Source organism: Tympanuchus pallidicinctus, unplaced genomic scaffold (assembly GCF_026119805.1).
Source record: "Tympanuchus pallidicinctus isolate F22 unplaced genomic scaffold, pur_lepc_1.0 scaffold15, whole genome shotgun sequence".
NCBI classification, from domain to species: Eukaryota; Metazoa; Chordata; class Aves; order Galliformes; family Phasianidae; genus Tympanuchus; species Tympanuchus pallidicinctus.
Genome location: NW_026294669.1, coordinates 266,603 through 294,477, shown reverse-complemented (window position 1 = coordinate 294,477; position 27,875 = coordinate 266,603). Strand labels below are relative to the sequence as shown.

Genomic DNA, 27,875 nt, shown 5'->3' with positions numbered 1-27,875 from the left:
GGTTTTATTTGTAACTAGGTTTACGTTAGACACAGAAAGGTACTCTCTATGGTAAAATAAATTACGAACATATATGATACCGTGCGCTTTTGGTCACCGAGTTTGTCCAGTGAGCAATCAATAGAATTTTTCATGAAGTTAATGCTTGTTGCTTGTTCAATATTTAAATACATTTTCATGCTTTATTAAAAAAAACTCATGCAAATCAGGTTTATTTTCTCATAGCTGCTCCCAAATAGGCGTTACAAGAAAGCAGCAGAGGTCTGTCTTGAGGGGGGTGGGGGGAGAAAAGGCAACAAAATTTTGATACTTAACACACCATATATTTCTCTCTCAATCTATAAACACTTCAAACTATTAACTTGGTCTGGGAGCACACAAAAGCACTGAATTCCTGGCATTACAGGAGAATAGACACAGAACATTAACGGCTTACTGTGGAGAGCAGTTTAGTCAGGAAGTAGCCATTATCCTGTCGCTACAGAGCAGTGACAAGGCTCCAAAACAAGCCGTAGTATTTTTTCCTCTCGGTCGAGAAGGAAGAAAGCACACGAGCTGTTGTGCTCCAGCTTTGCTGAGCCCAAAGGTCGGCAGATGTCTGTTGTCAAAAACTGCTCTGAAAACAAAATTCAAGCAAGCGTTTCCACAGCTGTGTTTGAGGAAGCATCTCAAACCTACCACAACCTCCCTCTGTGCTACACACAAAACATGGCTGTCTTACTCAGAGATTAGCAATTATTGTAATGAGATACTGTCAGAGAGGGTCAAACAGTACTTCCTGCAGTTTACACATCTAGATTTCCTGGTAAACAAACTGAAAGGCAGGTGGAGCGCTCCGACCAGCAATGGCACCCAGGCTCGCACCGCCGCCAGCCGCCGGGCTGCGCTACGCGGCGTTAACCACAGGTGTCCCGTAGTACTTGGATTACGAGAGTCGACGCGGCACCCAAATGTAAAACCAGCTCTGACCCGTGACAGAAGTGCTTTCCACAATGTTAGATCACTATTCGCTCTGTACCTTGCTGGCTTCTTTCCTAAGCCGAACCAAAGAAAATAAAGCTTTTTCTTTTACATTAAACGTATGCGCACGTAGGGAACAAAAGCTGCTGAATCACACCTGGAACAACTGAAACAAGGAAACGAATCCTATTCGTTCCAATCAGCACTGAATCACTGATCTCAAAACACATATACAAATAACACGCATGAATTATCAAAATCAACTAGCTGAATATAATTTTAGAAGAAGAATAACTTAATGACAACTTTTAGCTGCCCAACACTGTTTTTCCTCTGCTAAAAAATCAATCACACTTCCCTGTACCGAGAACCTTCCAAAACATTAAGTTCAACAACTCTTTTCGAACAAACAAAAACCGCTACTATGAAAACTCAAAGCAAAACCAGTCCTCTCCAAAAAACTATGCAGAAATTGCACACAGAAATCCATTCTGAGACTCGTGAAAGAAAAGCCACACGGCACCTGGGCAGCTTCAGCCAGCCAACAGGAGATGGAGCTCATTTATGCAGCAAATAACGAATTTATTGTGCAGCAGGTGGACACGAGTGAAACTGCCAAAGTGACCCAAAGTAAGAGCACAAGGATAGCAGGAAGCAAAATAGAAGATCATTTACATACTAGAGGAAATACACAAAACTAAAAAGTAATTATCCAACTCAGCATTAAGTAACAGCTAGGGCGTACAGAGTGTGACATGTCTGAGGAAACTAAACCAGAAACACAAGAACCAAGAAGTCTCTAATCACGATGTTATAAATGCATCACAGTCATTTTTCACAAGCTAACAAAGGAACAAAATCAGAAAAAAAAAACAAAAACCCACAGAAAACATTATTGGAAAGACAACAAATTGCCAGCTCTGCTGCTGAAGAGTAACTTGTACCAGTGAAGGAGCTACTTTGCCATAACCACCTCCCAAACAGGCTGATACATTACCAACAGTGATCTCTGCAAACAAGGCAATACCCAAAGCAGGACATTAGTGAATCCTGCTTGTCACAGATCTAATTAGTACAGCCACAATTTCCTAATACAACACAAGAACATAATTCATTCCCAAAACTAAATCAAAATATCAGCATTTTGCTTTGTCTGCTTTGCTACTGTCATGCACTTGAAAAAGAAAAAAAAAAAAAAAAAAAAAGCAGTCTTGTTGAACTATATATGCAGTGCTTCTGAAGGAAGCACAGAAATCCAAACTCACACATCGACTTACAGCCTCAACCAGGGAATTACCCCTTCCAGAACTCTGCAAATTAGAAAACAGCCACTATAAATTTGAGCCTTGCATGTACAGTTGTTCTGCATGCTCAAATACTGCCTCATAGAAGATAGTTTTTTCTAAAATTATTTTAATCCACATTAACTCATAACAAAGAAAACAACAAAAAAAACCCCTACCACCACATTTACTGTGGAACAGCTGTATTACTTTGAGACAGCAATGCAGAAGAGAGAGACAAAACGCATCACTGGAAACAGCCAAACAAAGTCTGGAGTTACTTTCTGAATTCCAGCTCTAATACAGAAACTACACGTACAGAACAACCACCACTACCTCTATTAGTCAGCAAGAATGATGAATAAGCAATCATTGTTCTCTGGAATTTTACAGGTCACTAAAATACTGGTCCTCACTTCAGCTCCATGTTTACAGAAGAGTCCTAATAGGATGCTGAAACATATGGTAAAAGAAATCCAACTACGTCTTAAGTATGCATTAGCACCCGACAACAGAAAGCTGCACGTCACCAACATTGCATTGTGAAGTCCAACAGAACAGACACTGTCTTTCAAGAAGGTTTAAAATATATTGTTTACATATAGCACATTGTAGCTACACAGACACATATTGATTTAAAAAAAAAAAAACAAACCAAACTAAGTACAATAAGAGCAAGTAAAGTTCCTCTTTTACTGGTACCCCTAACAGTGCCTAAGGAGATTCATTCTATGGACATTAAGGGAATTCTACTTCTTTCGTTTAAGAAACATCAAGAGCTTCTTGCAGAGGCATGTATTCCTTCACGAAAACTATGACTCCTGTCAAAGGGATTTTAAAAAGCTAATGGTACCTCCACAGACTACAAGAATCATCTCAAAACTCTTATCTGAAAGTAATGATCTAACCAAGACGACATTTGATGCCATCTATAACTTTAGAACTGCGTCATTATAGCAGGTTCTACTTTAAAACAGATTGTGATATAAACTGTCATCGTTCATCCTGTGATAAAGCAAAAAGAGTTAAGCCATGAACCTTGCTTATCAACTGCCTGAGAGAACAGAATTTCTATGAAACCTTCAGTGAATGCCAATAAAGCCAGAGAACTGTCTTTTGCATCATACCCAAGACATCAAAATTACTGTAAGAACTACATATTACGTCACAACACATCCTAAAAATAGTAAATATTTATGAATATAAAAAGGAGACCTAAATTCCAGTATCACCTATAAACACAGTCTGCAGTAATGACTTTGGAGAGCTGGAACTTCTTGCACTCATCTCTGTAGAGCACTTAACAAACTAATTTCTAAAAGGTTCACATACCATATTGTTCTGTCTTTTCCTTCTGATAATTTTAGGTGGAATCCTTTGACACTAGCTGCATAGGTGACTAAAACAAATAACAGGACAATAAGGATAGTTGATTACTTTCAGAAATAGTTTTCTGGAGTGTGATGCCACAGGTTTTAAATCATCATCTTCCTGAAGAAAACAAGTTAATAAAAATCATCCCCAAGCAAGCTACAAAAGGTAGGAAGATACCTTTCCTTCCCCCACCTGTCCTGTGCTGAAAGCCTCAAAACCTCTTACTGTGAAGAGCCCCTCACACGATCACACATGAAAAGTAGCCTGAGTTGTGTCCCTAAGAGATTCTGGCTGCATTCAAAAGCCCCTGTACCATTTTATCCCATACATGCTACTGCACAAAGATCGTTCCTGGGTCCCATTAATGCACAGCGTAACATCAGATGAAACTGCACTCCGCATCTGAAAAACCATCCAGAAGCAGCAAGAGCCAGATAATCTCATTTCAATTAGTATCTCACTCACCACCAAGAAAACCAGACAAACCAATCTTTCCAAGCCAACAGCTGATGCTAAGTAATCTGCATTCTTACTCTGGACATAGTCCTACCAAAGGAAAAGGCCAGGAACGGGCTACCTTTCCTAAGGGGAAGGGCTGGTAAGAAACCTGCTCTTTGTTCTACCTCCTCTATACTCGGGTTGCATACATTGCTCTGTTACTTGTGATTTTGCTTCATTTTATTTCATTCCATTCTGATTATATACCAAACACACAGACACTTCATCTAGCATTTTCAGTGCTAAAACAGTATCTTGGAATTGGAATAACCACAGTAACTACTACAGAGCAACCATTCAGGAACAGACAGCCACATTATACCATTATTAATCATATCTCTAAAAAAATTCTAATAAAAACAGATTTGCTTCAATGCATGTAAAAGGCACTCTAACGAAAAGCCAAGAAACTGCCATCCATTCTTCCTGTTCCTACAGAGTCCAAAAACCTCCTTCATGCTGGCTCATCACCCAGAACTAGACGTAAAATATTCAAAATTCACTGGCATTTCATACGTTCTCTACTAGATTCTGACCCCACAAAGTTGATATATAGAATACATTCTGGAAGGGCATAAAAGATATATCCAAATTAATTACCTCAGTACATTTTAATTGTCCTGCACCAATGCCTTCTTCTCAAGTGTTCCCTTAGTTTGTATATTGCATTTATTAAAGTACCGAGCATTTCACCAGCTAAAGAAAGTGAAGTCCATCTTAAGAATCCCGTTGTCCTAAGCACCAAAACATCATTCCATAACAACGTGATTCATCTTACTGTATGCACAGTTTTCCAATTTAGTATTTCAATGGAATATACTGAAGAATGTTAAGACTCAAGCTCAAAGAGATTTGACTGAGATCATGCTTATTTCAGAGTTGTATAACAGCTGATACTGGTGTCAGCTCCTTAAAAAAGCATCACGGAGACTAATATTCTTACCTTAAGCTTTTATCTTTGATACGGTAAACTCATTGTTAACCTTACTTAGTCAAACTGAAGGTTTTCAGGAAGAGACTGCATAGGTTGCAAACGTGGCAAAAAAACGCACAGAGAAAAGGGGGAGAATAAATTGCAGTTTTCCATTAAAATTTCCCATTAGAAGTTTATTGAAGAAATGCAATATAAAATAACTGATTGGAAAATATGAAGGCTTTTTAAAAAAAATTTTAAAAAGGAAAAAGTAACTAAAAATACATATTCTTTAATTTTTCTATCACCATGATATCACACACACACAGAGCCTCTGAGAATACAATATTCATTTTGCTGCAGAAGAACAGACATTGCATAACAATGAGATTTGCTAATGAAATCAGCCATCAACCTGGAATACATATGTATTAAACCAAGACCTCAGTGTCATTTTCTTTTTGCATCATTTGTTCTCTCTCTCATTTTTCCTCGACCTTTCACTACTTTGTCTTCCTTGTTTCACTGCTTCCTGTACAGCAACACAATAAAGTATTTTGTTAATACTATGTGTAGCACTTTTCATTTAACAATTTCTTTATTTATTTATTTTGCTCAGCACAGATGCTAATTGCATGGATTCTAACATCACTGTTAATGCACTCTTGAAAGAAAAATCAATGGATGCTGAAGAGACAAAGGAGTTTTACTTCTAGCTAAAACTGCAGGAATATCTGATTTAAACTGGGTGTTCCCTTGGAGCAGCTAGAGCTGTATACCAATTAATGCATGGAGGAACACAAGTTTTAAAAAATTTCTTTTGTATTAAATTAATGATTAAACATGAACAGAAGTTGGAATTCTGACACGAACAGAGATTCAACTGCTCTGCATGAACAGTTGCAGAATGCAAAATTATCATGCAAACAAGTAAAACAATCCAACAAGTTCAGCAACAGTGCATATAAGCACAGACTGTACATACCAGTTAAGCAAAACAAGTTAGTGAAAAGAGATGAATGCTGAATGCAATTATTTATTCAGAGCTGACCACAGAAAGATTAAAACACAACAAAAGACATTTTTCTCTGTTGGTACTATCATGGTATTTTGGTTCCGTGGATAAAAGCTGCTTTATACTTCATAGATACAAAGCAACCTATTCACACCACCAGATCCAAGACTATCAGAACTGTTTTCAATTTACTCAAATACTATGTAAATTAGTATATATTCCACCGATTTATTTCACTGTTCTCATTTTCCAGTGTTTTAACTGAAACAGTACAAACAATATATTGATACCATCATGCTACTACCAAGTGAGCATTTTTCTCAATAAGTCATATCTATAACTAAATTCATATCCATAACTAAGAAAAAAAAAAAACACCACAAAACCTCGCTGTCCGGTTTGGTTGGTTGAAAAAAGGGAAAAACAACAAACACTCCAAAACTCCAATTCCATAAAGACAAACAGCCAGTTTGTCACTGTTAGCATACCAAAAGCTGCACAGATAGCATCAAGAGCTCCCCTGGAATAGTCCTTGTAGGCTTACAAACGCAAAAAAGTACAAGAAACCAAGAAAAATTGAGGAGAAATAATGAAATGATAAAACATCTGAAAACAGGCAAACAGGCAGAAGTGCCTCTGAAACCAGCCATATCAGCTCATCGCCTCACAGCCCGGGAAGAACATCGCTGGGTTAGCTGACATAACAAAGTAAGTAACAGAAAGTGTAAGACTTCCACTAGCAGTCACCTATGTGATAAGACCTGAAGGCACATAACATCGCTGTATTTCTCCCTGATTTCTGTCATTTTTAAAGACAACTATATGATAAGGAACGTCCAGGTGCGTGTCATAAGAAGCTTTATTACCCTTAACTGTGCATTATCATGTTCTAATTAAAAGACGTATGAAGACTATTTTGGATCACACATTATCAAAAGTACTTCAGTTTTGATTACAAAGCATTTGCCTTTCTGCACAAAAGCCACGTATGCTGTATCTCAAATAGACAAAGGCACAGTTAATTATAGTGGGTTTATCCTCAAGAGCAAATACTGTATAACTTCCAGGCACTGAAAGAGAGAGATTCCAACGCAATAACCTCAATCCTTCAAAGTACCGGGTCACTTTCATCTGTGATGAACAGTAACTGCTTTCTATAATTTTAGTCAAGTAGGCTAAAGAGTGCTGCTGGCAGGTGATAGCTGTGTAATGCTTGCACTTTGAGTGCTGACTTCTTACCCTTTAGCATAGGTCAACTGACCACTTGAGCATTCTTTCTGCAAGACGATGTAGGTTCTTGAGGCTATGTTCTACTTCAAGTGACATCAGTACATCTATCAGGAATCTGTCCAGCATGTATAGACCATAAGAAGATCACATCTTCTAACATTTCTCTATATTTATTCAAATGAGTAACTGAGAAAAGAAAGATATTCTTGGATATCCACATCTACTGTGCACGTGAAATGTGATTCTAGTATGTAACTGTTTACACTCAGCAATCAGGCATATGTCATACGACATCCACCTTCATCTCCATAACTTACCACAAATGTAATTAATAGGAATGACAGTATAGAAACCAGTTACTCTACAGATAAAAGTGAATCATTTTTCTCTAAGAACATACTTAACCTCATACATATAAGTGAAGATTAGAATGCAAACAAAACCACAGCAAAAGCATGCAGAATCAGATGCTGTGCAGCGCTAAGAGACAAATGAATATTTATCAAAGAAAAATATGAATTCACAAGAGGCTGAATTATAAACCATATTTATCTTCTCCAAACTAACCAGAAACAGATTCTTCAATATATAGAGCAAAAATCTGTATTTTACTGAGATAAATGACACAGATGTAGACAAAATACAAACAATCTAAAGTCTGCTGCTTTTCTTTCTGTGGTTTAAAATCATATTCAAGAGACCTAACAATGCTATTGTAATATTATTTGCTGTACTAGCAGTTGTATGCACACGTATATGTCTTTATTTTTTACATGCTAAGAGAAAAGCTATTTTTAGGGCTTCATGCACACAACCTGCAAAGCTTATTTAAAATCTGGTAATAAAACAAGCTGACCCTTTTTTTTCCTAACGGAATACCACAGATTGTACTGAATTACAGTGACTGCTATTTAGCGACTCATAGAGAATAAAATTAGAGGACAATTTATTAAAACAAAGGAGAAAATCCTGAACGCTACAAACTAACTGCCTGTGTGCTGAGCCACCCAACAAAAACATCTATGATCTTCCAGAGCTGCCATTTTTCTTCCTTGACAAAGACTCCATCTGCCACAGAGCCATTTACAGCCTCGGAGTCAGAATACCAACCATTCTGCAAGTCTGCTTTCACCTTGACATCCCCCCTGTAATACATCTGAAACAGATCACATATAAGCCTTCTACAAGCTCTAAGCCCATGCTTTAGTCAACTGGCATGCATTTAAGCCATGCTCTAAGGCACCATTTTTACTTGCTCTGAATTGTGCAAGGATATAAAAACTCCTATTTATACACCCTTTCGGTTGTTATGCTTGTTTTAAATTAATTACTTGTGAAGAAACTAAAAAGAAAATCCTTCAAATTCAAACAGAACATGTAAATCAGTTAAAAAGCATCTGATTTCAAAATGTGTGTGTACACAACATACATGCACACAACCTCAAATTAGATTTTCCCAAATAAACAAAACCCATCTAATAAGATCCTTATTATGAGACCATCGTGCAGAATAAACTATCACAGTTTAACTGAAATCAACAGAACTACATTTGTCTACATCAGCTCTACATCTCCTAACCTATATACAAACTGGTTTCAATCAAAAAAATTCCCAGGTTAAAGTTGGAACAAAGAAGGAAAGAGCCCTTGCCTCACTGAACAAAAAGCCAGAGATAAAAATGACTTTTCATTTATTTTTTATTTACACACACACTCCAAAATATAAGAACAGAACATAAGCACAGAATCACAGAATTGCTCCGGTTGGAAAAGACCGTAAAGATCACCAAGTCCAACCGCACCCTAACCAAACGACCCTGACTCCAACAAGCCTCCGCTAAATCACGCTAAATCCACTAAACATACATCCTGTCAGCTGGCCTGTCAGAATGCTAACTTAGCAGAAGTACTCCTTTGCTGGCATCTTTTGAGCCTTGAAATTCAGGTAGTTGTTGGTTCTCCAAGTCATTGTTAAAGCTCCAAATTCACAGCCTGATTTTGCAGTGAGTGTTCCATACACACACACACACGTGTGTCACATGCACTACTGTGATGTGAATCTTCAGTACAGTAAATACATGGTAGCAAAACGTGAGCACTAGACAAAGCTTGCAAGCAACATCACGACACCTCACATCATAATCCCTGTAAAGTACATATTGCACAGGCTTAGCTTAACTGACATCCTTTCTTCCCACTGTCTATTGTCTTTACCTCTACCTGTCACATAATAGCATCAACCACTCAAATTGCATGTTTTATTTCTCTGCCAATCTATCTGCACTCTGCCCCCCATTCACCTTTGTTCACACTGCTTTTAATACTCAAAGCATAAACTCAATTGAGGCCACGAATGTTTTCTAAACTCATACAGAAAAAGATGTCTTCTAATCACCCAAAATACTACCCCCCAGATTTTCCCTGGCTAAATCACAGAAGAACTGGGACAGACTGCAGGACAGAGCTGAAGCAATTCTGGCATTACCTTTTGTTCTTGTTTAAGAAGTGCTAGGAATTGTGCTTTAAGAAGTGCTAGGACTCATGGACACACAACCAGAATGTTTATTTTATGACTTACAGGTATTTACCTGACACTCTCATATCATATCTCTCACTCAAAAAAACCCTCATTCCATTCTCCAGCTGCTACTGATATACATTTCAGGTGTTTCTTATCTCATCTGTAATTCAACTTCCCCCACCCTCCTCATTACTGCTAGTTAATTGCTCTGTTTTTCTAGTGATAAAACGGGTTGGAAAACAGAACAATACAAGGATGCTGTAGTAAGTAAGAGGCTTGACTCAGGACAAATACAGACCTACGCTTCATTCTTCCCCAGTTGTTGGAGCTAAGAGTCAAACATGAACAAGAGAACAATACTGCATCCGAATTTAAGATAGAGGCTCCAAATCAAGGAATGCTGGCCCAAGAGAGAGGCAGAAGAACACACCTTTAAGAGGAGGTAGTACAAAGAAGCCAATGCAGCAGAGCTAAGGAAACAGTCAGAATAATGTATTTAGACATTGCCAAATCTGATGGACAGCCCCACATGAGGAAAGATCTTACTAAAGATATGAATGAGCAGTGGAAAAACGGGAGTCACTCACTGCTAGAAATCCAAACCTTTCTTTCTTACAACTGCAGTTGTCTTCTATTATATCTTCCTTGCCAGGAAGCACTGACTTAATGCCTTGATGTTACTGCCTCTTTACTACTTTCTTTCTCTGTTAAAAATCCTAGGGATACAAAAGTAAAAAAAAAAAAAAAAAAAAAAAAAAACAGTAACTTTTTATAGTTTAAGAGATGGAAAGAGGCATAAAAGTTTTGAGGACTGGAAATAACTTCTAAACAATTTCTAGAGGCAATATGATCCAACTTCCTCCTTAAAGCATGGTTAACTTTCAAGTTAGATCAAGTTGCTCAGAGCATTGTCCAAACAATGTGTAAATTTTGCAGGCTCTCTGAACCCTCATTTCAGCTTCTGATCATTTTCGTTCTGAGCAATTTTTCCTTTGCTATCTAATCAAATTTTCATATAGCTTGCCTTTTGCCTTTTCTCCTTTCATTTTCTGCTTCCAAGAGGAACCTGACTTGCCTTTTCTGTAACACCTTTTATGCAATTGAAGATAACAGCAGATTCCCTACCCTCTTCAAGGCTGAACAAACTCAGTTCTCAGCCATTTGTAAAATGTTTTGTCCTCTGTCCTTGATGGCCCACTTAACGTATGCTACTATCTCTCTTGTATATCAAAGACCAAAATCAGGAACATTCTATATCACCGAATCATTAAGACTGGAAAAGACCTCTGAGATCATCTAGTCCATTCCCACTAACCCTGTCCTTTAGTCTCCACATCTCCAGGAACAGTGACTCCACCATCTCCTTGGGCAGCCTGTGCCTGACAAGACAAGACAAGGTTTCCTAACTCCCAACTTCCCATCCCCTGGCACAAGGAGAGGCCACCACCTCTCATCCTATCTCTGTAACCCAGGAGCAGAGGCCAGCTCCCACCTCGCCACAACCTCCTGTCAGGAGTGTTGGTGGCTATGAGGTCTACCCTGAAATTCTTCTCCAGACTGAACAATTCCCTCAGTCACATCCCATAGGAATGTGCTCCAGATCCCTCACCAGCTTTGTTGCCCTTCTCTGAACATGCTTCACTGGCCTCAAATATTCTTCTGGAGGAGGGACCCAGAATTGAACATAGCACTCACCTCACCAGTGCCAGTACAGAAGGACAATCACTTCCCTGCTCCTGCTGGCTGCACTCTTTCTGATACAAACCAAGATGCCACTGGCCTTCCTGGCCATCTGCACACACTGCTCGCTCAAATTCAGTCACTGTCTCAGCTACCACCTCCAAGTACTTTTCATCCATGCAGCTTTCCAACCGCTCTACCCCAAGCCTGCAGCACTGCACAGCTTTGTTGCTACCAAAGTGCAGCACCCAGCACTTGGTCTTGTTCAGCCTCATACTGTTGGCCTCAGCCTATCTTTCAGCCTGTCCAGATCCCTCTGAAGGGCCTTCCTATTCTCAGACAGATAACACTTCACTCCAACTTGGTGCTATCTGCAAACTTGGTGAGGATGAGATGTGGACACAGGGAGGTAAAATGGGATGGTAGGAGTCACTTTGCTCAGCCGGCTGCCTATATTTGTACCAACATATTCCACGATACAGCGGGCCAACTTTGCTGCAAAGGTGCAAGGCTGATTCATGTTCATCTCACTGTCTACCAAAACTCCAGTGACCCTTCTGCAACATGGTTTTTTTAACCAGCTGCTCCTGTCTGTCCTGTTATTATTACTCACAAATTGTTTGAAAGAATTAGTTTCTGGAATAACAATTCCACAAGTAATGGAAGATACAAGCCACAATAAAAACTGAGGATGAGGCAAGGAAGGCATAGTATCATTCACACATGGCTGAAAGGATGTTGATCAGCATGCTGCTCCAAGATAAAAAGCTCTCCTGTTTTCACATCAGTTTCTCACAAATCACTCATCTAAGCTCCTCCAGTTGTTAAAAGAGCTCCTTTTTTTTTTTTCTTCCTTTAAGGATCCCACTCACTTTCTCAGTTTTGACATTCCTGAGATCCTACGTTTTCAAGTTTTCTTTATTAAAACAGGACTTTACTACTTCCCTTAAAAATCAGAAAAAAAAGCAAAATGATTCTTATCTAAGAATTTTTATGATCTCGAGAATATAATGAAGAATCAAATAATTCACAGTAATATGACGAGCTGTAATAACACACACAAAAACCATACTGGTCCTCCATCCTTGAACCCGTAACCCTTGTCCAGACAGGACTTTCACAACCTTGCCTGTGCTGAGTTGGTAAAGCCCTACTGAAAACAGCTTTGTCACGATAACAACAGCAATAGCACTCAGGGTAGCTACCAGGAGAAAAATCACTGATGCGTTTGCAAAATATAACATTGTACTGACTTGCAACTGGAAATTATCCTAGAAATAGCAGACTTTTTAAACTAAGCATTTAAATCAGATTTAGCTCATTAGAGCTCCAAAGTTCAATTATAATTATTTCCCATCTCCCATAAGCAGAGAAAATTTTGTTTTAAAATACAAAAAGCACTTTCTGAAAGAAAAACCAGACAAAGTTAAAACACATCATTTCTCCTTGGAAAGATCTCTTAGCTTTTAGTCTTCTAAAGCAACTGTAAACAACAAACGTTTTTTGTGCAAACTACTACTGTTACAAGGAAACACAGCAAGTCTTAACAATAGTGATACTACAAAAGAAGTCAGTTCACAACTGAACTCCCTCAGTTGCCATCTGTATTGTAAAGCTTAATAAACCACTTATTTCTCCTAACAGATGTTAATCATGACAATACTTAATCAGAATCTGCCTTTTAACCCTTTCAGCATAGCCATTATTAATTCTGGTTTTCAGCATTACATTTGAACAGTTGCTGGAATCTTTTACAAAAATTATGTCAGTAGTGTTTTGTGTTCATTTCAAATCATGCTCCAGAAAACTGCAATGAAACCACATATTCTGAACATAAGTGTGACTTGTGAGTTCTTTCTCTGAAATTCTCCTTCATTCTGTAATTTTTCTTCATCAATTTTTTAATCCTTCTTCAGTAAATTGTGGTTTGAGGTCTTTCCTTGGAAGCAAAGTCTAAAAACACACACAAGCATACACATATATACAGAATTACAGTTGTTGAAAGTCAAAATTGAATCTGCAGATGATTCAGCAACATAAAATATGTTCTTCACTGGCAACAAGCTACTTTTATCTCAATTTTTTAAATTAGAAGCATGTTTATAAAATTAATTATATAAAAAGAGGAAAAAAAGGTGTAATTGTTTTCTACCCTTTACTTAAACCCAGTATAGTTACTTCAGGCATAGAAATAGGCTCTGAATATCGTATTATTCTTGCTTTCTCAGTCTATGGTAATTGTTATTGTATTAAAAAAAAGATATAATTAAATCTGCAGGTTTTAGTTGTATGACGAAAGTATGGTTTTTTTTCAGACCTTGCCAAATGCATACCCATCTACACTGCCAAGGAAAAACTTCTGCTTCTCAAATGCCATTACTACAAGCACTGAGAACAGCTTGTTTTAAGGGAATAAAAATACTAAGATTTCCTTTTCATAACCAAAGGCACTTTCAATAATTCTCTGCATCTTTGAATATTTGAAAATGCAAACACACAAAAAAATTTACAGCTACATATTTAAATCCTTAAGCTCCCTTCTTGGAAGGCATCTGAGAACAATTACAGGGCATGGGGGAACTGATAATACACTCAAGTTGCTATAAAACAAGGAGAATAAATTTGCACACTGAGTTGGCATGAGATTGCACTAAAAGTAACACCTCGTACTTTATTATGACGGCCCACAACATCAGAAGTAGATGCAGGTTGGATAGCAGCAGAGGGTGAACCTTCCCACCAATTTCCCTTTGACATTTCGTTGCTGTGCCTCAGATGGCAGCAGAAGGGCAGTCCCACAAAAGGTGCCTGACGTGGAAGTGAGGACAAAGCAAAGGCGTGCAACTCATCTTCTCCATGCAGAAAAAATGACACCACTGACATTCATCGACACCTGCTGAATGTTTGTGGAGATCAAACAGTGGATGTGAGCACAGGGTGCTCATAGGTGCACATAGATGGTGGATTTCTGCAGTGGCGACAGTGATATGAAAGACAATGACATGAAAGACAAGCCATGTTCTGGACAGCCACACCACAAAATGAAGAACGTCTCAATCATATCAATCACCTCAACTAGCAGATTACAATCAGGGAACAGAGTATAGAGTTTGAATATCAGCTTCAGTGCAGTGGAAATGATGGTGGCAATGTTGGAACATCAAAAAAAACTGCAACAGGTGGGTCCTACAAGTGCTCATACAGGAACAGAAAAAACTTCATAAGCAAGTTTTTCAGGACCTATTACATCAATATGAGGCCAAAGGTGATAATATCTGGATTACACCATTACTGGTAACAACATGTGGTGTCACTACTACAAGCTGAAGTCAGAACAGCAGTCCATGAATCAGTGACACGTGAATTCCCTATTGAAGAAAAGTTCAAGATGCAGCCTTCAGCAGGTAAAGTGATGTCAGCTGTCTTCTGGGACACGAAAGGGAGGATCTTTCTGGACTTCCTGGAACCAAACAAACCATCAACTCTGACCGCTGCATCACAACACTGACTAAGCCGAAGGCTCCAATTTTCAGAGTCAGAGCAGAGCAGAAAACAACCTTTCTCCTGCAACGCAGTAACACCAGGCCCCACAATGGGGGGGAGGGGGGGGGAGCAGAACACTGAAGAGAGTACACAACAAACTGAATTTTGACTTGACTGTCACATCACTCCCACCACATAGCCTGTTTTTGGCACATTCTGCCCCTCAATGAAAAATGGCAGCATTTTCCTAGCAACAATGTCACCATAGCAGCTGTGAAACAGTGGGTCACCTCCACTGGTGCAGATTTTAAGACCACGGCAGGCAGACCCTTATTTATTGCTGGTAAAACATATGTCTAATGGTGATGACTACGTTGAATAAGTCTTTTTCACCTGAGAATTTGTTCTATCAAACAGTGTTATTGTGATCTTTGTAGCCATTGTAGTTCACATTGAAATAAGTAGGAGGTATTATTTTCAGAGCAACACGTACAAACGATCAGCCTTCAAAATTAGCTTATTTAGAGACACACATCTATTATCTCCTTAGAATTCTGGAAGACTACAGGAGAATGGATGAAAAACTACAAATTCCTCCTGTACTTACCCAGTCAAACTGCTGTAGGAAAAAATGTTACACATGTCAACTTCACTCTTTATGGAGCATTCCTCTCATTCTACTAAGGCACTTTTGTTCAGTATTCATCTATTCATCTCAATTGTTCACCAGCGCAACAAAAACAGTGCAGCCAACTAGCAGCTCTCATTCCACAGCTATACGTCTAACAGTTCTTCAAAGCAGCCTCTGCACTCATAATAACTTCCAAACTACCAAGGCCAAAAGAGCCCTAACAAAAGCCCTAATAAAGTATTCAGAAAGTCAGAAGCAAATTTTCAACTCAAGCAAGGTTTGTTTTTCAATATTCATGTATCCACATTTTCAGTGGGACTGAATCTCCTCTAGAAACAGGACTCCATTTTTTTCTTTTTTCTTTCTAAGTCATAATTCAAGAATTTGGGATTTGAAAAACTACATGCTAAGATAAGGGTGATTTTTTAAAGCTAGTAAGATCCTACCTTCTCACCAACACCAAACATGTAAAACTAGAAGTTTGTTTAGGAAGGAAGGTAGCAGTCTTGAGATATGAAGCTTCTAATTAAATGCCAGCTTCAGTACACCCCCATAGAGAACCTGCTGTTAGCAAAGATAGCACTGGTTTCAGTTTTTGTGAAGAGAAAGCCTTCTCATTAAAACTAGCATGCCCTACAGTAACAGTCAGTATTACAACAAGTATTGTTGTACTGTATTACAACAAGTTTTATGCCTTTTTTTCCATCTTTAAAATCATTTGTTTCCTCCTGTTTAACAACATTATTCTTTCCATATAAATCTGTTGATTCTCTGAAGCCAGCAAACGCTGGTGGTCTTAACACTCTCCCAAATACAAAATGAAAACAAGTCATACGTGGTGACACATGGAACTGCACACTTGAAGAAGTACTTCCAAAGCCTGAGCCTGTGATCTAAAACCTACATTTTAAAAATACTGAATTTATTTTTCCACATTGTCAGGGCAAATTTACAGACTGTTAAGTTACATCTGGAATGGCTGCATGAATGTCACTACTGAAATGTATGGCTCTATCGTACCACACAGTATTTTCAGGGATCCAATAAAGCTCACGTTAGTTGACATATCTGATCTCTGAATGTGAACTTACAGTATCTTTTCACTAAGATACTCTTGAGAAGAGGAGGTTCAGAGGAGACCTCATTGCACTCTACAACTTCCTGAAGGGAGGCTGTGATGAGGAGGGGTTTGGCCTCTTCTCCCAGGAAACGGCCGCAAGTTGTACCAGAGGAGGTTCAGGTTGGACATAAGGAAGAACTTTTTCTCTCAGGGAGTGGTCAGGCACTGCAATGGCTGCACAGGGAGGTGGTGGAGTCGCCGTCCCTGGCAGTGCTCCAGAGGCTACGAAATACAGTTCAGTGCTTGTGGTAGCAGTGGTGATGGGAGGATGGTTGGATTAGATGATTTTGCAGGTCGTTTCCAACTTCATGATTCTATGATTCTACATTTCAGGGTGTATTGTCATAGAAAGTGCATGAAGAATTGGTGGTTCACTTGATGAGAACCAAAATCATAAACCCAAAAAATCATTTCAAAGCTATTAGATTTCCATCTCTCACTCAGTGTACCTGACAGACAGTAAATACAATGACAGTATAGAGATGTGCCTGAAAGTTACAACTCTGAGCTACACCTAGCTAGTCAGGCTTTAAGTTTCTTTGTATCTATTTTAGTTTTCACCATTACGTTTGTCCAAAGTAAACGACTAAGACACCACAACTTTACTGTGTTTCTTTACCGTGAAAAAATAAGCAAAATAATATGAATGCAAAATTCTTCATTTCCTAATAGTCCAATAAGCTATGAGTAAAAAATGATAACCATTTATGTTGCGAAACAACACAATGAATCTTTGAGCATTCAAAATTATTTCTGCAGGTTGCAAAAATGGATTTTGGAATCAAAACTTTTAGCAGAATCTCCCAACTCTTTTTAAATTTTCTCTAAACTGAACAGTCAGATGTCAAAACCACTCGAGGCATTCTGAAACAGTGTAATACTGTCAAATTTATATTTCAATCCTACATTAAAGTAATCGCTCACTGCTACAGTGCTATCATGGTGCTGATTAAAGACTTACCCAATGGTAAAAACTGAAGTCACAGAATTACATATGTGGACTAAATATCTAAGAGATTTAGTTAAACCAGTACTTTACACCTTGCTGAATCAGGACCTAGATGCAGAACGAGCACTACACATCTTCCTTTTCCCTATGTGTAGCTGATGCTTCCCAAAAAATTAGCAGAATGCTTAATGCTGTGGCATACTTACTGCGACAAATGCGTTCAGTTCTGTGACATCGCTGTTCTGTGAGCTGCAAAACAGAAAACAATTCACAATCAGCACAATCATCTCTTCATCAAGTAACTTTTATTATAAAAAAAAAAAAGACACATTAAACAGAACATTAAGATTTCTAAAAAAAGAAGACTGTAAAACTAATTTCCAGTATACGAAAAACACTGTAACTATCGCACATTCCCAAACATGAAGCCATTAAAACAAGAATACTTTAAACCAAGTATTATGTAATCATACTTTTCGGGTTGCAATGAGATGTTCAAACGTGTGTGTACCCATTTTAAACTTACTGAATTGCAAAAAGGATTGTGTGTCTTAGAATGCAAACAGAATTCTGGCCTTACTAAAGTCAATGGGCATTTACAACTTTGTTTATATGGAACCAATATTTTTCGCATTACTGATTTTCTCAGGCACAACCATTTCAAAATCTGTTCATGATATGAGAAGCACCCTACATATCACTGAAAAATTAAAACTGAAAATAATTTTTGAAGACTTAAATTGCTTTCGTCCTGAACTTTCTTTCCTCTACTATGTAAGTTATTTTTTCTACAAAGTTGTTCTTTTTTTTTCCCCCCCCATCTATTTCCTGTACAGCACAGAACAGTTGCAACATTTGGAATACAAACATTTTAGGAAAGCATTACCTGCCATAATAGCAAAAATCCAATATTGCTGGGGTTTCCCAGTGTTTACTTTTATTCCCAAGGAATCCAAGTAATAAGAGCAGAGAAATTTTGCACATACTGGCAATACAAACCTAGTAGGTGACTGGCAGTACAAAGCTTGTAGATGCTCTCTTCATGCACACTAATCTTTTAGGGAGCTGAAGATAAGCTAGGTAATAATTTAAATCTAGTAGATAATTATCATCACCAGCTTTTTCTTTTTCTTTTTTTTTTTTCCTTTTTCTTTTTTTAATTTTCCACTTTTAATTGCAAGCAGTAAGCATGTTGAGCATTGAAACCAGCAATGGCTTTTCCATTTGTTATGGCCACTCCATTAGAGCAGCACTCCTTGGCCTCCTGGGAAAAGAGCATTTATTTTTCTCCCTTGTTAAAGGATAGCCAGGAACAAACCATTTATCTGGGGCAACACAATCACACTATGCGGGAAGGGAATCACATTTGTTCTGCCAAAGAGAGACCAAAACATTACTGTTTCCCTTCTCTACTCTACTGCCATGCTTTGACAACACAAAAAAATGTACTGGACCAGAAAAAAAGAAAGAAACTAACGGAAGAGGATCTGACACAGTAACTACGCCCTGTAAGAACCAGGAGAAAAGCATTTGATAGATGAAAAGACTAAGAAAATCTGCATTTTTCTACATTCTGAACCACTCTATCAGGTGACTGAAACCCTGAACTTTCCTTCATGAAGTACAAAAAGTCCCAAAAGATCCTATGACTCTATGTGGTAAGTAAGGTCACTTTGTGACGTCCGCATGTACTGCATGAAGCATTGCACACAGTTCCCTTCTGAACAAACAACTGCGCTGTGTAATGTAACATATACTTCAGTCAAGTACATCTGTATTTTCATACCCTTCTTTCACTAGAGACTGACTACACTCCGACCTTAAATAGCGCAATATACTTTTGTCATGGTTTTGTCATTTTTGGTTTTCGGTATTCCACATCATAACATCATGTGGGGCACTGGGAGTTTAACTGTTAATGCTCAAGTCCTGGGTACCTGCCCAGAAGAGAAGGAAAACTACATTCCCCAGGGGACCTTGCGGTCAGGGAGAGGAGGTTTAACTCCTGGCAAGGTCCCCGATTGCTCTTTCTCGCCTGCTCTTCATCGTGGGTGCTGCTCCCGTCTCCCTGCTGCTCAGATGCACTGCGCATCTCACCTCAGCGCTGTGGTGAGGCCTATACCCACCTTTCTGACATTCTCTCTCTCTCATTATATTTGATTTATTAGCTTCAATTCTGATTACACTGTATTATAGTGTATTATCTTGCATTCTGATAATATATTTAGTAAATTAGTTTGTTTCTCCTTGGATCATTGTCACTGTTTGTAATAATTTTGGGGTCCCCTGTTTCCCTGTTCCAGAGGCGCGGATCCGCGGATCCCTCTGCTCATCACGGAACTGGGCTGAACCAGCCCGTAAACCGTTGACAACTTTTCAGTACACCTTCAGTAATTGTAGAAGAGAAAAAAATCCGCTGCCTGTTCAAACACAGTTCATAGAATCATTTAGGTTGGAAAACACCTTCAAGACCATCAAGTACAACCTTGAACCTGACCTACAAAGCCCCCCCATTAAGCCATGTCCCCTAATGAAACGTCCACACATTTCCTAAATCCCTCCACATACAAAGGATTCCTCCACCTCCCTGAGCAACCCACTCCAATGCTTGACCAGCACAGCCAGGCAGGGAGGCTGGCTGAGCTCACAAAGCCACAGCACATGTAAGCCTTCCTGAAGGCCTGGAACAAACCCTGGATGGGATCCAGGGGCCCAGCTCCTCAGGAGGAGACTTGTAGAATGTGATATGAGGTCAGTGCTCCCACAAATGACTCAAAACCACTGAATACTTGCAGGTTGAAGACAGATCAAAAAAAGAGTTTGTCAGGAAGTGGCATGGTAATTTTTTGGTTTGCATTCCAAAATCTAATAAGTCACTTGCATACTATGTGCAAATATATGAGGAAGTGGTAGGGAAAAGGTAGAGCACTAATATCACAAAGAACATTAAGTCAGACAATGGAAGAAACATGCATGGGGGCAGGAACAGAGACACCATGAAGCCCACAGAGTCTGTACCCTATGACCTCAAACTGGGTTGCCATAAATAGAGTACACTTTATACAAAGCAGCCTGAAATTATAGCAAGGCATCTGGCTCCTCAAAATCAAGGTCAAAAACAAAACAGATCACACCACTTGAAAGATTCACAGAGCGAAGGCTCCCATAAATTGGCTATATTCACACTGCAACTACCACTGACTGCTTAGATGATTTTTAAAAAAGGCTGAGGTAGACTTAACAGTGAAACTATTTTCTCGCAGCACACAACATAGCACAAGTTAAATACTGAGTTATTTCCCATTTTTTTTCCTTCAGCCAGCAGTGCAGCTGCATAACTACTGCCTTTACATCACTGGCAACCCTTAAGGCAGCCAGTTCAAAACTAATGCTCTTCTTTGTGACTCTGCACAAGTTGCATTTATTCCAAGAGCAAGCATTAGCTGTTCAAAGTCACTGTACGCATTTTCAGGAGCCCGATTCTTTACCTTCCAAAAACATTCTTATACCCAGTTATAAACTTTAACTGACCATAATATTTTGAAAATATTTCTTCTCATCTTCTTCTCTTCTCCTTCTCATGTTCTGACGAACAGCCCATTCTGACACTATCAAAATTAGTCTGAGTACACTCGCATGCTCAGTAGTGCCAAAACACAGCTCTGCAATGGCCAGCTGTAATGGAGACTGAGACGCACTACAGTAAAGCAACCTGTAGCCTGTTCACACACAGAGAGCCATCTTTCATCAGACCAATTCACCCCACACTCCTCTTGGCAACAGGACAAGCTTCCAGCCCAATGCAAAAGAGAGTTAGGATGCAACCACAGCACCGCGGCCGCCCCTTCCAGAAACATCTCAGAATGAGACCAAGTAAGGAATAATAGAAAACAATACCAATTATCTGAAAGCAGGGCTGCCTCAAAAACTGTTCAAACTTCTATTTGGAAAAGCAAGAATTTTGGTAATCTCAATCAAAATGGATTAGATAGCCTTCATTGAGTATGAGAGGTAGAAATAACAGCTCTGGGTTTTGACTACCTTGATATATTTAGAGCTGCCTATCAGATGTTTCTAAAGGCTTACAGCCAACACTTTTAGAATGCTGTGCAACTGGATAACCAGCATACATACATCAACTGTAATAACTAAGTGCCACACCAACTACTGCAAATGTGTTTGCAATTGTTACTTACTCTCGAGTCCATCCTCATGTTTGTTTTACCCAAAATTAAATTTGTACCTGATCAAGTAGAATTTGTACAGTTGGGATAAAATTAGAATTCAAAAGAAAAGAAGACTGAGAGGGGACCTGATCCAGGTCTATAAATATCTAAGGTGTGGGGGGCAGAATGGTGAGGCCAGACTGTTTTCAGTGGTGAGTGGAGACAGGACAAGGGGAAACGGCTGGAAACTGCAGCATAGGAAGTTCCGCACAAACATGCGCAAGAACTTCTTTACAGTGAGGGTGACGGAGCACTGGAACAGGCTGCCCAGGGAGGTGGTGGAGTCTCCTTCTCTGCAGATGTTCAAGACCTGCCTGGATGCTGACCTGTGCGACCTGCTGTAGGGAACCTGCTTTGGCAGGGGGGTTGGACTCGATGATCTCTGAAGTCCCTTCCAACCCCTACAATTCTGTGATTCTGTGATTCCAGATTTCTGTTTTCTGAGGTTTCAAAGATAAACCGTTCAAAAAAAAAAATATATATATATATATATGAATTATAAATTTATCTTTTTGAAACACAAGAAGCATCTAATACCAAAGAATACTGTGATTAATAGAAAACAGACTTGCTTTCATGCTAGTGTCCAAAGTAAATAGGTGCCTTGGCTACACAAATATTACATAAAGTGGAAGATTGAGCTAAAACACAATAGTGAACGTGATATGGTGGAAGCTGAATATTTACAAGATTGGGAAAAAAATAGAAAAGGTAATGAGCGCCTGCAGGAGGAGACTGTGCACTTCTTTCACGGTCCTGTTTCCCATCATCAGCTCAACACAGCTGAAGTACCTCAATGACTGCCATGAGACCCTGCAAAGACACAGCTGTGCCTGTGCAGGAAGTAGACAGTTACTGTGGACAGGTAATTTTTTTTAAAGAAAATTTCAATATTAACAAGGCAACTTCACTATCATCTAATCCTTTTTTCTGCATTATTATATCCATGTTTACAAAACTGAAAAAATATATATCTGCGTTTAATATTAGCATATAAAGGGAGCTAATTAAGGTTTGAATTAAGTGGGAAGGCTGGGCGAGGTCAATTCCCACCTTTGTTACTTATCATTCTGCATTTTGTTGTTGTTGTTGGGTTTTTTGTTTAATGCAAGACTGGGATAACTAGTTTACATTCTGGCAATGGGAACTTAATGATATCAAAATTTAGATTCTGAAAACATCGCAAAATTCTGTACCAAGCCATCATGCGGGAAGTTTTCTTTCATGACTGCAGCTTTCTTGCTTCTCCAATGCAAACATGCTACAAAATGTTTGTTCTTCTAAAAACTTACCTGGTGCTCCTCCCAGTTACACAGCAGAATAGATTCATGGAACCCGAGTTTTCAAGTTCTATGCTTTCTGGTTTTCATCAGTAATTCAAGACCTGTCTACTATGGACGTTTTCTGTGACAGGAAAGCAAACAAAGTTCTGATTTTGTAAAAGAATCATGAAGTAGCATAAAGGAATTTTAATCTAGATTTAATACCCCGCTGTTACCATATTAGTAGAGCTAGTATTTCTTGAAAATCTAGTAGACAGAATATTGATAAGACGGAGGCACTTACTCCCTTAAAACTTAGATAAATATTTGAGACAGTTGAAGCAAGCTTCATTGTGCAGGATGAGATACACACTTTCAAGTTTTAGCAGAAAAGTCATTAATACCCATTGAAGTCTGACACATGTCAATCACACACTTGGCAATTTTCTTCTGAATAATCAAAAGGAAGAGAAAGAAGCTCTTCCCCTAGAATATACAACTTGGGGAAAGTAAATTGAGACATCAAATATTTTTAGAAATCATTTCAAAATGGCTTTTATCAACTTGGATGAACTGAACTCTAAAGAGCCAATAATACAAAGTAGGGATTTAAAGCAAACAAATCAGTCCAAAAAATGCATGATTCAACTGAAAAGGCAAGAGCCATGGGAATATATGACAGTTTCAGGATCTGAACATTTTTAAAACCTCCCATTTATGTGCTGCCTGAATCTGCAAACCACAAGAGACTCTTTAGCAGACCTACAAAACAGCAGGACAAGTCCACCACAGAAAACACTTGACTATTCTCAACTGATTAATAGGATATATGAGAAAACCACAATCTGTTAAGAAAGGCAACAGTATAGTAAACCGCAAAGGCCAATTTAGTGTGGCTGAAGAAAAAAACCAACGATGGGCTTCTAAAAAACGCACAAATAAATGACTCCAGCGCTCTGTATGTAGTCTGTTTCCAGTTGTCAGACTATACCTCCAATACGGATGAAAGACAGGAGTTAGACCACCAGCTGACGGAACACTGCACACAAGGACTATAAATCTGTCCTAAACTGTAAGACTGAGGCATGCAGTCCATTCCTATTCTTTTCTTAAAATATTTTTTCTATGCAGCCAGAGACTTCTCTCTTTTTTCAGTTCTCCAGGCATAGCGATCCACTTACATAAACATGGATAAAGTTGTCTGATAATGATCAAGAAAACACCTTCTACAGACACTCCTAATTAGACGTGGAATTGTTATCTACCCCTCTACCATCTTGATGAATTTAAATTTGCATGGTTTACCATTTTCAAATATTTGAAAAATAATATTAATAATTCTAATACTAACACAACCACGCAAATTGATTTCCAAGTGCTGAAGATCTGTATATAAACCATGTGAAGAACGAACTCACTTGTCTCTCAGTGCAAGAGGCCACATAAAGGTTAATTCCTAATCCAATAGATTACTTAGATTGGTACAGTTACAAATTAAGCTTCTCAATGCCTTTTGGTTTACTCAGGTGAAGCACTGTCTACAAAACGTGCCAGCTCTGTAGCATCACTTTCTTCTCACTCAAATCTAAATCAAGTTTATGAGTGAAAAAGGAATGAACATTATTTTTACTATTCACATGGCTGACCACCTCACACAGCTTGACTAGATAATGCTCCTAGACTGATCTTCTAAGAATTCTCCTTGAAAGATCAAAAGCTGTACGGCTCATCAGAGCTCTGCCAGCACATTAGGAACTGTTGGGCCATGAACCTTTCCTATTTGGGACCTTTCACTGTTACGATGGATTAAAGCAACGGTGTCAGCAGAAATAAGAAAGCCTACATTATGATTAGGAATTTAAAGTAAGACTCAAGACTTGTGAAAAATAAACTTTCAGCAAAGCTCATCTAAAAATGTTGAAAAGCTTCCACATCACGTAATTAGTTTTCATTGACTGCCACTTTCCACAAACACGACACACTTTTTCCAACACAGCACTTACACAGATATAAGCCAAATTCTTATAAGAAAAGGCGTCAGTCGTTCCATATAACCTACACGTTTCACTTCCATATATTTGACGCATAAGAATATTGATGTCAAGGCCATTCTCTGACCAGTGGGAACATGCTGACTGACAACTCTGATGGCCATGCCAGCATAACTGGAAGAGAGAAACAGTAAGCAAAAATACAACAGTTCCTCCTCCTAACATCACAATCGGTGGAAGATAAAAATGTGAAAAGAAATATCATTTTTTCTTTTAGAGAAGGAAGCACCATTTCACACTTTCGTTACCATCAGCTTTGAGCTGAAGAACAGGAAAAAACCTTATTAATGCATTAGGATAGATTTTAATTTCTTCCTCTGTTTCAAAACTGTCTGCTATATTGAGACTAAGATTCTGGAGCAAATACATATCAACTACAACACAACTACAGCAACCAAAGATGGAATAGGAAGAAAGAACTTTGGCATTCACATTGCCACTTGCATGAAATGAAAATATCGATGAAAATATAAAGCAGTTATTTTGAATACTGCATCACTTGCCAGAAAGCCAAGAGACAAAGTAAACTTCATGGGAATTTGTGTTAATCAAGAACATATACACAAATACCGTACACATACCATCAACGACACACAGAAATACACAACCGAGGGAAAGAGAGAAAGTGATGAAAAAGCCAGCATAAGGAAGGAGGGAAAAAACAAAGTGTTACATACAAGCAGGTCTGTATGAAGAGCACATACAGGAGAGCTGTACTAAAAGTAACACCTCGTACTTTATTATGACGGCCCACAACATCAGAAGTAGATGCAGGTTGGATAGCAGCAGAGGGTGAACCTTCCCACCAATTTCCCTTTGACATTTCGTTGCTGTGCCTCAGATGGCAGCAGAAGGGCAGTCCCACAAAAGGTGCCTGACGTGGAAGTGAGGACAAAGCAAAGGCGTGCAACTCATCTTCTCCATGCAGAAAAAATGACACCACTGACATTCATCGACACCTGCTGAATGTTTGTGGAGATCAAACAGTGGATGTGAGCACAGGGAGGCGGTGGGTGGCGCGTGTTCCAGCAATGGCAACAGTGGTCATCTCTGATGGTATAGATACTTAAAAGCAGGGCAGGCAGGCTTCTGTTCAGCACTGGCAAAAACACATAGCTAACGATGACTATGTTGAAAAACAGTGCTTTATAGTTGAGAATCTGCTTTATCAAACAGAGTTATTGTGCTCTTTGTATCAGTTACAGTTTCCATCAAAATAAATTGGAGGCATTACTTTCAGAGCAACTTGCGTGCATGCCCATGCTGCTATGTGTGTGTGTATATACAGATCGTACCCGCACACATCAAAGAACGTGAACGTAGGCCTTTTCTAAAAAATGATAATTTGGCTACACAAATGAAATAAAGATGTGCTCTATGTGAAAAAGGGGAAGGAATATAAAAGAATGCAGTGAATTCATTGTATTGTTATCAGAACTGTAAGCAGAAGTCACTTGAATTTTTTTTGCACTACAGAATCAATCTACATCTACTGCAGAAGTAGTATTGTTGAGGCAGAAGTCAGATACTTTCACAATTACCTGCAATTGTTCTCCTGACGTGCAATACATACAAAAAGAACATTTTTCAAATGAAATACATAAGAAGTCACGTGACCTGAAGCGGGAAGCCCAATCTTATTTTTGCAGCTCAACAACAGAAGTCACGAACAGAAACTTTAAGAACAAACAACAATGCAGTATGTTAGAAATCTCAGCTGGCAGAGGACTAGTAAAACAAAAGAAAATGATTTTCGTCAGAAGAAGTCTCACACACCGGTATGATCGTATCATTTACTATGTACCAGAATATACACGTTACAGGCACAACATGAGAAGAAAACCAACAGGAAGAGTTCTAACCATGAAAGAACCATAAAAATGGAGAAAAGTTTAGCCTACGAACATGTTAGAGATGACAAATAAACTATTACACCTCTGTGAACCCTTACCCAAGATTTTATCTTCTTTAGGCGTAGAATTGCTATTAGACACTGGAAAACTCTTCTTATAGAGACTAATAGCCTCCAAACATCCACAACACCAGGTTCAGCAGACACACACGCACTTTTCAATAGGCCAACCAACAGAAGACACAGCTAAACACCCACTGACAACAGCTCTTGCATTTTTTTTCCAGGTAACAAACTCCTGTCCTGAACCAACATCTGTTGTACAAAACAGAACAGAGAGCGGCACTTCTTTTATGTACTGCATAAAACTTTGATTGTGGTATCAGATTCCCTCTTCTGCAATTCATGAAATCTACTCTCTAGTCTGTCCACAAGAACCTCATACTCTGCCAGCTTTGTGCTGTTACAGAAGAAAAAATCCAAGTGTGATAGACTTGAACTGGGAGTTATCATTAACAAACAACTAGTATCAATAGCAATACATAGATCAAAGTATGTTTCTTAGTTACACATGCATTGAAGGCAGCATTACTTTTCAAAATAACTAAATTTATAAAAGTGGACTTTTTTTTTATTATTATTATTTCTGACATATATAAATTGTTTTGTTTTGTTTTTACATTTATTTAGTTTCTGAAGATCACTGTCTAACCAAGAAAAGGCACTGGGGCTTGTCAACTAACTTTAGCATGGTAAAGAAAAAATATTATTTAACACTTCTCTTCTGAATATTCAAAATCTTTGCATCGCCCTGTATTTTTTTCATA

The 27,875-nt window shown here is 38.6% G+C and overlaps 1 protein-coding gene across 14 annotated transcripts in view; it reads right to left on the bottom strand.

The window, feature by feature from the left end:
* BAZ2B (bromodomain adjacent to zinc finger domain 2B) overlaps positions 1-27,875 on the bottom strand; it is a 102,024-nt gene that overhangs the window by 56,327 nt on the left and 17,822 nt on the right. For 13 of the 14 annotated variants that reach the window (XM_052675917.1, XM_052675926.1, XM_052675919.1 and 10 more), the window contains exon 2: positions 17,864-17,906. The gene's annotated coding sequence lies outside the window, so the exon portion shown is untranslated. Of the gene's footprint in view, positions 1-17,863; positions 17,907-23,175; positions 23,288-27,875 lie in introns of those variants that run through there. The other variant, XM_052675918.1, reaches the window with a different exon arrangement.